At 47.8% G+C, this 12,334-nt stretch overlaps 1 long non-coding RNA gene across 1 annotated transcript; it reads right to left on the minus strand.

Moving 5' to 3' along the window:
• Positions 1-441: 441 nt before the first annotated feature.
• LOC144929306 (uncharacterized) lies at positions 442-11,471 on the minus strand. Its single transcript, XR_013634557.1, has 3 exons — positions 11,062-11,471; positions 9,412-9,528; positions 442-984 (listed from the first exon to the last, which is right to left on the minus strand). It is a non-coding gene; the product is annotated as an uncharacterized LOC144929306 (long non-coding RNA).
• Between the last annotated feature and the right edge of the window lie 863 nt (positions 11,472-12,334).

The following is a 12,334-nucleotide window of genomic DNA, read 5'->3' on the forward strand; positions in this document are numbered from 1 at the left end:
CTTCCTTAGAGGTTTTTAAGGTCAGGCTTGACAAAGCCCTGGCTGGGATGATTTAACTGGGAATTGGTCCTGCTTCGAGCAGGGGGTTGGACTAGATGACCTTCTGGGATCCCTTCCAACCCTGATATTCTATGATTCTATGATAAATGTTTCCCACAGTGTGGAGCACGGAAGCGGATCACCTGGTGGCTTATTTTAAGCAGCCAGATACCAGGACTACTAGAGGAACATAATGGGAGGCTGTTGGAATCAGGGAGGCTTTGAGACAACATTTTGATAATGAACACCAGTAATGTGTATTTCTACAAAGCACTCTGCCATGCTTTGTTAACTTGCTGCTTTGCATTAAAATTTTGATGATTCCTGACCAGGATTTGCAGTCAGCAAGTGTATAACTATCAGCAGCGACCACCATGTGTCGGCGACAAATAAAGATTGGTATCTTTCAGAGTTTGTTTTTATTAAATAACAATTAACAACACACACAAAAGGATTGGTGGGAAGGGAGAAAAAAGCGTATGGCAGTACGCTCTCATAACTGTGTGTAAATCCAGCTATCGTTTTGGAAACTGTCCAAAGGGATGGATGGAACGGCATACAGAGATGTTCTGGGATGTTGCAAGGAGTGCGTGGGAGGAGTTTGGGGAAGGCATGGAAAGCAGTTCTGTAATGGCTGGTGAGGGAGCACTCATGTGTTCTGCCTGGAGCATGATTAGGGACCTCAACATTGCTGTTTGCTCCTCCATCATTTTTATCATCCACTCCTGGCCCTTTACAATGTGTTCCTTGCTCTCCTTTCTGGCCTCCCTGTGAGTTTGAATTATTTTTCCTTTAAAGTCTTTGTCCGCTCCCTGTATCCTCTTTTTTCAGCCTCAGAGGATTGGAGCACCTCTCAGAACATGTCCTCCTTGCTGCACCTTGGTCACTTCCTTATTTGGTGGAGGTGCTCCCCCAGTGTGTAGGAAGATCCCCTGAAGGCCAAATCTATAGAAACACAAGAAACAATTCACAGAAGCATGATTTTTAGTTCACGCACAGCACTGAAACATTATAGTGTAAAAATATACCTCTTTTTACATACAAATCACTTTCTCAGTGACCCTTGGCAAGCACACATCTCAGCAAGCATCTTAAACATGGTGAGTGCCCTCCAGGGGAGGGGGAGAGGTTGGGTGCTCAAGATAGGGCAAAGGGTCTAGGTGTTTTTTTAAAGGGATCACTGCAGGTGTCTAGGGACAATATTGCTAATTCAGCCACCATTTTCCACAGGTGGGGGTCATAGAAGCCAATATCTCACTCCTGAGGGTAAGCAAGGATGCAAGGGTGCATCTCCTACAGGCATGGGATTCCAGACCCACTCGGCTGGGCCTGATGCTCACGGGGAGGGAGCTTGAGAGGGAGGTGAGGACCTTGTATTCCCCATCCTTCAGACACATTGTCCAGTATCCATTCCCAGGTGTGAGTCTGACTGGCCCCTTCCTGCTCACAGATTCTCTACAAACCCCCAGAGTCCAGCCTGTCTTGTCTCCCACCTCCACCTCCCAGTAACACCTCCCGTCCATAAATCCCTCAGCACCCAGGACAATGGGGAAAGTATCAAATCTCTTAGGATTATCGGGAAGATCCTGTGGGGTATGTCCATCTCTCACATGTTTAAGATCCTCAGACCAGGATGAGCCAGGGATTTGATGTGTCTGGATCCAGGGTCATGTTCACTGGGGAGAGAGTCACAGAATCAGTGCCAGGGTCAGGGGCTGGTCACTAGGATGAAAGGGAAATTAACCTTCATTCCCATTAATCACTGTGTCATGGGGCCCCCATGCAATGCCAGGAGGAAGGATATGCCCCAGGGGTGGGAGGGGAACCAGAGAGTTGTGGGGAGGAGCAAGTGTGAGGGGGTTGGGATCAAAGGCTGGGAGATGGTTGGGCAAGGGAAAGGGTTTCCACCCACAGGAAGGAGGGACAAGCACCAAAGGGACAGAGAGGATTGAGGGATGGTGCGGGTGTCAGGGGGGCTATAGGGGACAAGGGGAGATGTAGTCACTGCGGGGCAAAGAGCAGGAGAGGGAAGGTGCCTGAGGAAGAGGAGGTGAGGTAACGGGGAGGCACCAGAGGGACAGAGAATGTTGAGGGGAGGGGCCTTCATGGGGAAGAAAGTGGTTGAAGGAAGAGCCAGGTATCAAGACGGCAGAGGGAAGGGGCTTGCATCAGTGAGGCAGAGGGGGTGAGCAGAGAGCCAGATGTTGGGGGTGAGGGAAGATGTAGGTATCAGAGGGTGTGGTGGGGCAAGCGGAAGAACAGGCATCAAAAGGTGGAAAAGGCAGGTATCAGTAGTAAGAGGGGGGAAGAGGGAAGGGACAGGCCACATGGGAATAGAGGCAGAGAAGAGAGGAGTGGGACAGTCACCTGGGGAGAAAATGGGGGCAAGGGAAGCCCTGGGCACCAGAGGATAAAGGAGTGGTGAGGAAAGAGGTGGGCACCCAGGGTTAGAGGGGGGCAAAGGAGAAGGGTGGGCACCAAGTGGGCAGATAGGGAGAAAGAGAGGGGCAGGCCCAGTGGGGCCTGAGGGGGGACAAGGGAAGGGGTGGGAACCACTGAGGCAGAGGGCAGCGAGAGGATGTAGCTGATCTGCAACTGCTAGCAGCCAATATCTCTGATGATGGGACACTAGATGGGGAGGACTTTGAGTTACTACAGAGAATTCTTTCCCAGGTATCTGGCTGGTGGGTCTTGCCCACATACTCAAGGTCTAACTGATCCCCATACTTGGGGTCAGGAAGGAATTTTCCCCTGGGTCAGACTGGCGGAGATCTGAGGGATTTTCACCTTCCTCTGCAACATGGGGCATAGGTCACTTGCAGGTTTAAACTAGTGTAAATGGTGGATTCTCTGTAAACTTGAAATCTTTAAATCATGATTTGAGGACTTTAGTAACTCTTCCAGAGGTTAGAGGTCTATTTCTGGAGTGGGTGGGTGAGGCTCTGTGGTCTGCAATGTGCAGGAAGTCTGACTAGATGATCATGATGGTCCTTTCTGACCTTTGAGTTTATGAGTAAAGTAGATCCCAGCAAGGGACTTTTGTTTCAGATTTTTCAGATTACATGGAGTTATTTAAGTAGTGCCGAAGAGGGTAAACTGAGGCAAGGTACTTGCAGGGCCACCCTGAGGCAGCTGAGTGGAGTACTTAAATGTGCTTCCCCTGACTATATGGTATCAGAAGTGGAATCTGAGATCCCATTCCACCAAGAACGGATGACCAAGCAGCATGGCACAAGCACTTCCATGACGGTGGGACATTCACTCTCTCAAGGTAGTGTCAGGAGGGCAGCAACAACTATGGGAGTTCCAGCTCCCATATTTCGAAGGAACTAAGCAACCACAGTGGTGCCTCAAAGAAGGTCAGTGATTTGAAAGAGTCAGCCACCACAGACAACCACAAGAGAAGAAAGCACAGGACTGGTCCAATATTAGGTACCGACCGTGGGCAAGATGGGCAAATAAGATGGGGTTGGCCCCCAGAAACCAGGATGCTGAGACTGGCCTGGTTTCCCAGAAGAGTCAGAGAAGAGGGGAGTTCCAGGTTATTAAATACGTCCTGCCATGGGGAAGTCATGCCATCCTGCCATATTCCGCTGGAAGGTAAAAGACACCTTCAGTTAATGTTGAGTCACCAAAATTAATGGGCAATAGTCGAACTAAGAGTGACGTCTCCCGCACTGATGATACGAATGTTCTGAAAGATCTGTCAATAGGACGCTAAGCAGAGAAGAGCGCAGAGCAGAGCTTTCTTATGGGGACAGGGACCCAAGCTGTCCTGTCCCAGCTGTTACATGTACTATCTTATACACCTCAGATACTGCACACATAAACCTGGACCAGAGAGCAGGGCTTGCTGGCTCCAAGTCACCGTTCCACGTCCCTCCCACACTGATCCCTGCAACCTCCTCCCCACCTGCCACTCTTCATCCCCCATCCTCTGCACAGACACACATGCCTTTAAGCCCCACCCCAGGCCATATCTCCACATCCCATGCTGGTCTGCTGCTCCCACTGCACATTATTATTTACATTCCAGTAGCATCTAGAGGTCGCACTCAGGGCTGGGCCCCACTGCGCTAGGTCCTGTACACACACGCTCAGGGCTGGGGCCCACCATACTAGGTCCTGTACACATACACTCAGGGCTGGGCCCCCACTGCACTTGGTTCTGTACACACACACACTCCAGACTATAAAAAGACACAGTCCCTGCTCCAAAGAGTTTACAATCTAGGGTCCTGACCATGCAAAAGCCCAGGTATAATTTTACTCACAAACCTGCTTCTCTTCCCCACACCTCTCCAACTACTGCCCCATCTTCCCTTCCGGGTTGTTTCTGCTACCACATCCCCCACCGTCTTATTGTCCCTTCACTAAGACCCTCTGCCCCACCCAGCACCACACCAGCACAAGCTAATAGTCTTTGCCATTAGTCCCTTCACCATTCAGCCCTTCCCTGTCTGTCAAATCCACCAGCTTTACTGAGCTGTCAACACTGTCTTCCCATTGCATAGAAAACATTTTTTGCCCTCTTGGGCAAAATGGTAAGGGCTGCTCCTGGCAGGCTGGGTCACCCACCTGTCTGCTTCTCCCTCAAGCACCTCAGTGTTTTCTCCCCTTCCGTGCATGGAGAAAATGCCCCATCAATATTTGTAAAGCTGCTCCCTTATTCTCTCTTAAATCCCTCCTCCAAACACATATATGCTGTGGCCCCAGTAATCTCTCTTGTCTGGAACTGGCTGGGCAAGTGATGAGCTGGACTTGGGTTTCTTTTTATCATTACCTCGCTGCTTGCCCTCCCAACCCCTCACGTCCCTTGTGTTTTTCATCCCTCTGTTATAGCCTGTCTGTCATGCAGAGGGTGAGCTCCCTGGGGCAGGTATCTCTTTGTTATATGGAGTTTGTGTGGACTGAAGGGAGACAGTGGGTGTGTCTGGGAGGCCATAGAAGAGGCTGAGCTGGGAACATCACAGAGGTCATTAGAGATTTTGGTGAGAGTGGTTTCAGGGGAGTGAATGGGGAAGAAGCTCAATTGGAGAGGGTCTAGGTCTAGGACAGGAGCGGCAGAAGATTCCTAAAAGTGCGGGGCCCACCATCACCCCAACCATGGACCCTCCCCCTCACAGCTCTCATTCCCCCAAGGCCCCTCCCTCACAGCGCCCATTCTCCCATGGCCCCGCCTTCGCACCGCCCCTTCTTCCTGAGCCCCTGCGCTGCCTCTTCCTCCCAAGACCCCGCTCCCCGCTTGCTCCTTTGTGCCCCCTCACCCCATTACTTGTTCTTATGGCAGGTAAAAAGTGGAGCTCCATGGCCCCTTGGTGCCCCCTATTCCAGCACCCCTGTCTAGGATGGAACAGGAGGAGAGAAACTCCAGACTGTGATTGTAGACAGAGCGTTCATTGAGCTTAGCGGGAGAAGGGAGAAGGGACAGTAGGTAGAGAGGCAATTAGGATCAGGGATGGAAAGTTTTAGGATGGGAGAGACTAAGTGTCACAAGGTGGCTGGTCTTTTAAGGAGAGTTGGGGCCCAGTTCCACCCTGAGATTAATCAGCTGATGCTGAGGCCAGGGATCAAGTGATGGCTTGAAGATCTCCTGGTCCTAATAAAAGCCTGGCCAGCAAGTTCTTCAGCTAAGGGAGAGCTTCAGGGAGCAGGAAGACTCCAGGAGGAGACCCTGAGGCAGGGAAAAGAGCCCAGTTCCTGTATGATTCTCAGGCAGACAGCTGGTGGGGTGCAATCTTGCAGGGAGGGGCTAGGCCCATGCAGAAGATCCCGGCTCAGGGGAAATGATGTCTGTTGTGCTGGGGAGCGGGGTGAGGTGGTTATAGAGTGATTCTCAATTAATATTTGATTAAAGTTTAACACCTTAAACAAAACAGACAGAGTGAGCCTCATACCAGAATATCCCATAGCCCAGTAGTTAGAGCACTGTCCTGAGAGTTGGGAGACCCCTGTTCAAATCCTTTCTCCTCATCAGCAGAGAGAGGGGACTTCAACCAGAGTCTCCCACATTTCGGGTGGGTACCCTAACCCCTAGGCTAAAGGTTATAAGAGAGTTTTGCCTCCTCCCAGTCTCCCACCTCTGTTCTTTGTGTCATTGGGTGACCTCTGAGCATGTCTACAGGATCAGTCTTCATAGGTGAGACAGGTGCTCCTTCCTCCAGTTTGTGGCTCACTTTGGGGCTCAGGTGGGAGATAGGTGCCTAAACGTCTAGAGCAAGGCAGCCATGTATATGCCCAGAGGCAGAAACTTAGACACTGAGAGAATTTTTACAGCAGAGATTTCTGTCCCGAGTGAGTTTAGGCACCCACACAGTTATGCATCAGCCAAGAGGGGTCTTGTGGATCACGGTGCCTAAAACTAGGATTGAGATGCCTGTCTCTGGGTTTGGTGCCTAAGTCTCTTTGCAGATCTGTGCCATAATGCACAATGCAATTCCCCTTAATATGGAGTTAAAACTGAGAGGACATGTACTTGTAACTTAAGGGTAAAAGTCATTACAAGAATCTTGTAATTATCCCCAAACCAAATGTTATATACCCAGACAATACAGAATTATGGTTATATTTAAAAGAAATCCAAACATTCCATGGTCTCGAAATGCAGCTAAGGCACCTAAACAACCTTAACTCTGCCCTGTAGTAACATCATGAGGGGGGAAATTGGAAAAAAACCCTTAAAACATTGTGTTCCTATAAAATCAGTTTCATTTAATGTAGAACCACAGACACTGTTCTGCACTGATCAGACCTGTATGGTTAATGCATAGAGTCGCTGTAGAGTGGAGCTGAGGTTGTGGGTGTACATGCTCACTGCAGGTGAAATCCTGCCCTCTCCCTCATTACATGTGTATGGAAGAGCCACAACACAGGGGGATCCTGAGTGAGGGATCCTGTTAAATATTGGACAAGTCTCTCAGGGTTCATCTACATTGCAAAAAAACCCCCAAAACAAAACACAACAGTGGGGCCCAGAGACTAGGCCAACTGACTCAGGCTTGGGGAGCCCATGCTACAGGGCTAAAAATAGCAGTACAGACATTCCTGCTTGGGCTAGCACCTGTGTTCCGAAACCCAGTGAGGGGGAGGGCCTCAGAGCCTGGGTTCCAGCCCAAGCCGGAATGTCTACAATATTAATATTTAGCCATGCAGTGCAAGCCCCAGGCTCTGAGATTTGCTGCCGTGGGTGGGTTTTTTGCAGTATAGACGTACCCAGTCTCCAGCAATGACACCGGCCCAGGATGGCAAGTGTTATTCAGGGCCCTGGATTCAGAGAACCATTTCTATAATTCCCATGGGCTTTATTATTCGCCTTCAGAGCCCATTTGTGTGAGCATGAGCAGCCCCTGAGCTCACAGCTTGGGCCCTGGTGCCAATATGGAGACGTTCCCCATCACTCATTAAAACAGGCTGTAACTCCATCAGCTAAAACTGAGCTAAAGGTGGTAAACTGTGACTACTCTGCATCAAATGTGTCTTTCAATCGAGTTAAGTTGGCTTCACTGAGCTAACTCGACTATCATGACATGAAATCTTCAACCCATCCCATTGGTCCCAGACACTGACATTTCTGCCTCTCCATCGCAGATTGCAGAGTCTCTAGAGGGAGAAAAAGGCAAGAGGTGATATTTCATGCTGTTGTGTTTATAACAGCAAACCCATGGCTAATGTAACTGTTCCACACACTCAAAGGCCACCACTGGAAGGTCCCAAGGGAAAAGGACAAGACATATGATTGTTCTACCCTAGTACAAACCTAGGAGGTGCCTTCATGCCCCTTGGTACCTGGAATGCACATGCTGAGAACAACAAGATACGGAGTACACTTTGGTACAGAAAAACTGATTGAATAAATCTAGTTTCAGAGGACACAGTACCTTTTACTTAGGAACAGGCAGGATATAAAAAGGATAACTTTGGGAGAGTAACTTTGAGTGCACACCTTCTGTGTAAGGTGAATTTAACAAGGCTGCACAAGACGGCTTCCTGGACACAGGTATCGTAATGAACCTTTCTTCCTCTACTATACTATTATTGAGCTTTAGCAATAAACCTGACTGATACTGGTTATTTGGTCTCTTGAATATATTTCATAATGAAACAGAGTGTGGTTAAACGATTGACTATACAATTTTTCAACAGAAGGGATGTGCATGTGCACAGAATTGGGCCCTAAGAAACTTACTTCTCTCCTACTTTGCATTGTTTTGTCTGCAAGCAAACAAGTTAGATATGTCACAGCTGCAAGCATAGCTTACTAAGCCTCACATGGGTGTTTCAAACTGAGCAATGCTGATCCCCATGGAATATTTCAGAATCACATTCCATTGGGACCTGTTAGTGAGATCTGACAGGATGAACCCACTTGACACTTGTGAGTTCAGACGTGAAATCATAATGTATTCAGAGCACCCTTCGCCCTCAACCTATCTCCATTGCCCCAAACTCTCCCAAACATTTAATCAAAGCACCTCAATCCTGGCATCTCCATTTTTGTTTTTAAATCTCTGACTGGTCAAATTGCATTCTCCCTTTGTCATAAATATATAGGGAAGGGTAACAACCTTTATGTATGCAATAGCATAAAATCCCTCCTGGCCAGATGAACAGAGAACACTTTACCTGTAAGGGGTTAAGAAACTCAAATAACCTAGTTGGCACCTGACCAGAAGGATCAATAAGAAAAGAAGATACTTTCAAATCTGGGGGTCGGGGGGAAGTGTTTGTTTCTCTTTGTTTGTTCTCTCTCTGGATGGAGAGAGAGGCCAGGAAAGTAAAACATCTCCTGAAAACATACCTGAAATGATTCATCTAAGATTACAAACATTGTAAGTAAGGGCAAGGAAATGCATTAGATTATCTTTTGTTTTAGCTTGTTAATTTCCCCTATGCTAAGAGGGAGTTTTATTCCTGTTTTTTGTAACTTTGAAGCTGAGCCTAGAGGGGAATCCTCTGTGTTTTTACCCTGTAAAGTTATCTTCCATCCTGATTTTGCAGGTATGATTCTTTTACTTTTTCTTTAAATAAAGTTCTTTCTTTAAGAACCTGATTGATTTTCAGTGTCCTAGAGACAAAGAGTCTGGTCGGTACTCACATTATTCTCAAGCCTCCCCAGGAAAGGGGGTGAAGGGGCTTGGGGGAATATTTTGGGGGGATAGGGACTCCAAGTGACCCTTTTCCCAAATTTTTGTGTAAATCACTTGGTGGTGGCAGCAATACTACCCAAGGACAAGGAAAGGAATTGTACCTTGGGGAAGTTTTAACCTAAGGTGGTAGAATATAAACTTAGGGGATCTTTCATGGGGGTCCTCACATCTGTACCCCAGAGTTCAGAGTGGGAAGGGAACCCTGACACCCTTCTTGTTACTTTACCTTTTGCTCTGCATTGACTCCAGGAGCAGTAACTGGCCAGGGCAATGAGAACACAGAAGATAACACCCAGGATCACACCCAGAGCCACCACCCAGATGTGAAATGTGAAAAAGAGATCTGCAAGAGAAAGTGTCATTGACTTAGGAACAAACATGTGTCAAAAGAAGGACATTGCAACAATGGTGACACTGTGACCAGTTAAAAGAATCTCACAGGGAAATACATGGTGAGATGTGGCTCCTCTGTGCTTTATTATTAAGCCATTGAAAGTCCAAGCAATAATCTGGTTACTGAACATGGTTAATTACTGAAAAGGGGAATATCAGGGATGGGGCTTGGCGCAGCTCCATTAGAGAATCATAGGACTGGAAGGGACCTCGAGATGTCATCTAGTCTAGTCCCCTGCACTCAAGGTAGGACTAAGTATTATCTAGACCATCCCTCACAGGTGTTTGTCCAACCTGCTCTTAAAAATCCCCAGTGATGGAGATTCCACCACCAACCCTAGGAAATTTATTCCAGTGCTTAACCACTCTGACAGTTGGGAAGATTTTCCTAATGTCCAACCTAAACCGCCCTTGCTGCAATTTAAGCCCATTGCTTCTTGTCCTATCCACAGAAGTTAAGGAGAACAATTTTTCTCCCTCCTCCTTGTAACAACCTTTTATGTACATGAAAACTGTTATCATGTCCCCATTCAGTCTTCTCTTCTCCAGAATAAACAAACCCAATTTTTTCAGTCTTCCCTCAGAGGTCATGTTTTCTAGACCTTTAATCATTTTTGTTGCTCTTTCGGGACATTCTCCAATTTGTCCACATCTTTCCTGAAATGTGGCACCCAGAACTGGACACAATACTCCAGTTTAGGCACCTATCTCTGAGACAAAGGGGACTTAACACACACCCCTCTCCTTGTCATCTCCCATTGGCTAGCTAAGAGGAGGTGGCACTTAGCAGGCTGGTTTCTGTGAATTGCAGTCTAGCCCCTGTTGTACAGGGAGCCTGGGCACCTAACTCAGGCTTTGTTGTTCCCAGTGATTTTCTAGGTACCTCAAAGTATCAAATACTGACTCTCCTTAAGATCTGTTACACCAGTGTAAATCTGGAGTAACTTCACTGACTCCAGGTTACACCCAGAGGTGAAAGTAAGCCAGTATGGTACAGCATACCAGTAAGAGCCGATACACAGCCAACCATACCGGCAGGGACGCTAATGGGCGGAGGGGGGGTGGTGGCAAAAGGTAGCAGACGGGAGCCCCGGACCCTTTAAATTGCTGCTGGAGCTCCAGGTGGCGTGGGCTGGGCAGCGCTGAAAGGCTGGCTGTGGGAGTCTGGCCCCAGTCCCGCCCCTTTTGCCCAAGGCCCACCCCTTCCGGGGGCCCAGAGCCACCTCCCCCCACCAACCTTGCTCAGGACCCCGGCCTCCCTGCATCTCGGTAAGTCCCTTAAGTTACTTTCACCACTGGTTACTATATAATTAGTGTTTGTGGTGCTGAGCATCAGCACACCTAAGTGTTTTTGTGAATGTAGCTGAATTGCTCATAATGCTGAAGATTCAGGCCAGTAAATAGGAGACCCAATAAGAATTGTTCCACACTAACAACTGCAGAAGCTCAGTCTATTCCACATACAGCGTGGATGGGCACTGACCTGCTATGGAAATGGTTGACACTCTCTCCTGGTTCAGGCAGGGGTTCCTGACAGAACAGGACACTTTCTGGTTGGATTCTTCTGTTATAACAATAGCAATCTCTGTTTGAAACAGACCGGTGGCCTCTTGCAATATGTTGTGAGAGGCTGATGGTAAGACCTGCCCCTGGAGATCTCTCCATTGAGCCTCAGGCTCTGGGTACCACCCAAATGATCGACACACAACCCGGATCCCTCCATCCTGGTGACCTTCCACAGGGATGTCAGGATCAGAGCCCACACCTAGAGGAAAATGGAATAAACAGGTGTTAATTCTACAGTACCCAGATGTGCCAAAAGTCTCATTACAGCATCTGTAGAGAGCTGGGAAAGTTCTGGTTTATTTTTATGACAGGTTTCAGAGTAACAGCCGTGTTAGTCTGTATTCGCAAAAAGAAAAGGAGGACTTGTGGCACCTTAGAGACTAACCAATTTATTTGAGCATAAGCTTTCGTGAGCTACAGCTCACTTGGTATCTCCTCTCATCTTCTATTGTTAATGGCCAGATGTGCAGGGGTTAATGTCTTTATAGAAACAGAACAGGCAATGCAGTGATGGGGCAAAGTCAGGTAAGTGTGAATGAATAACCAGGACTGCCAGCCTGTGAACAGAGCCATTGTATCATGGGATATACACAGACCATTGTATCAGCTTTATACATGTCACGTATAGACAAAGGAAAAGCATTAGATCTTATACATGAACTCCACTAGTAACCTCCCTCCAGCCTGACAATTCACCTTTCAGGCTTGGTCTACACTAGAGCTTACTTTGGTATAATTTACATCACTCAGGGGGTGTGAATAATTCACACCCCTGAGTGACAGAAATTACACCAACCTAAGTGCTGGTGTGGACAGCGCTATGTCAGTGGGAAAGCTTCTCCTGCCGACATAGCTACCACCTCTTGCAGAGGTGGAGGTATTATGACAACGGAAGAGCTCTCTTCTGCTGGCATAGTTTCTTCACCAGATGCACTACAGCAGCGCAGCTGCATCAGTGCAGCTGTACCACTGTAGCATTTCTAGTGTAGACAAGCCCTCAGTATGACCCTTTAGCAGTTCATTATGCACCTTTCAATTTTCATATTAATCCCCATCTTCTCTAATTTAACTAATAGTTTCCCAGGTGGAACTGTATCAAATGCCTTACTGACATCCAGGTAGATTAGATCTAATGCTTTTCCTTTGTCTAAAGAAACAATTATCTTCTCAAAAAAGGAGATCCAGTTGGT

The sequence above is a fragment of the Lepidochelys kempii genome, chromosome 14 (genome assembly GCF_965140285.1).
Source record: "Lepidochelys kempii isolate rLepKem1 chromosome 14, rLepKem1.hap1, whole genome shotgun sequence".
Classification (NCBI taxonomy): domain Eukaryota; kingdom Metazoa; phylum Chordata; order Testudines; family Cheloniidae; genus Lepidochelys; species Lepidochelys kempii.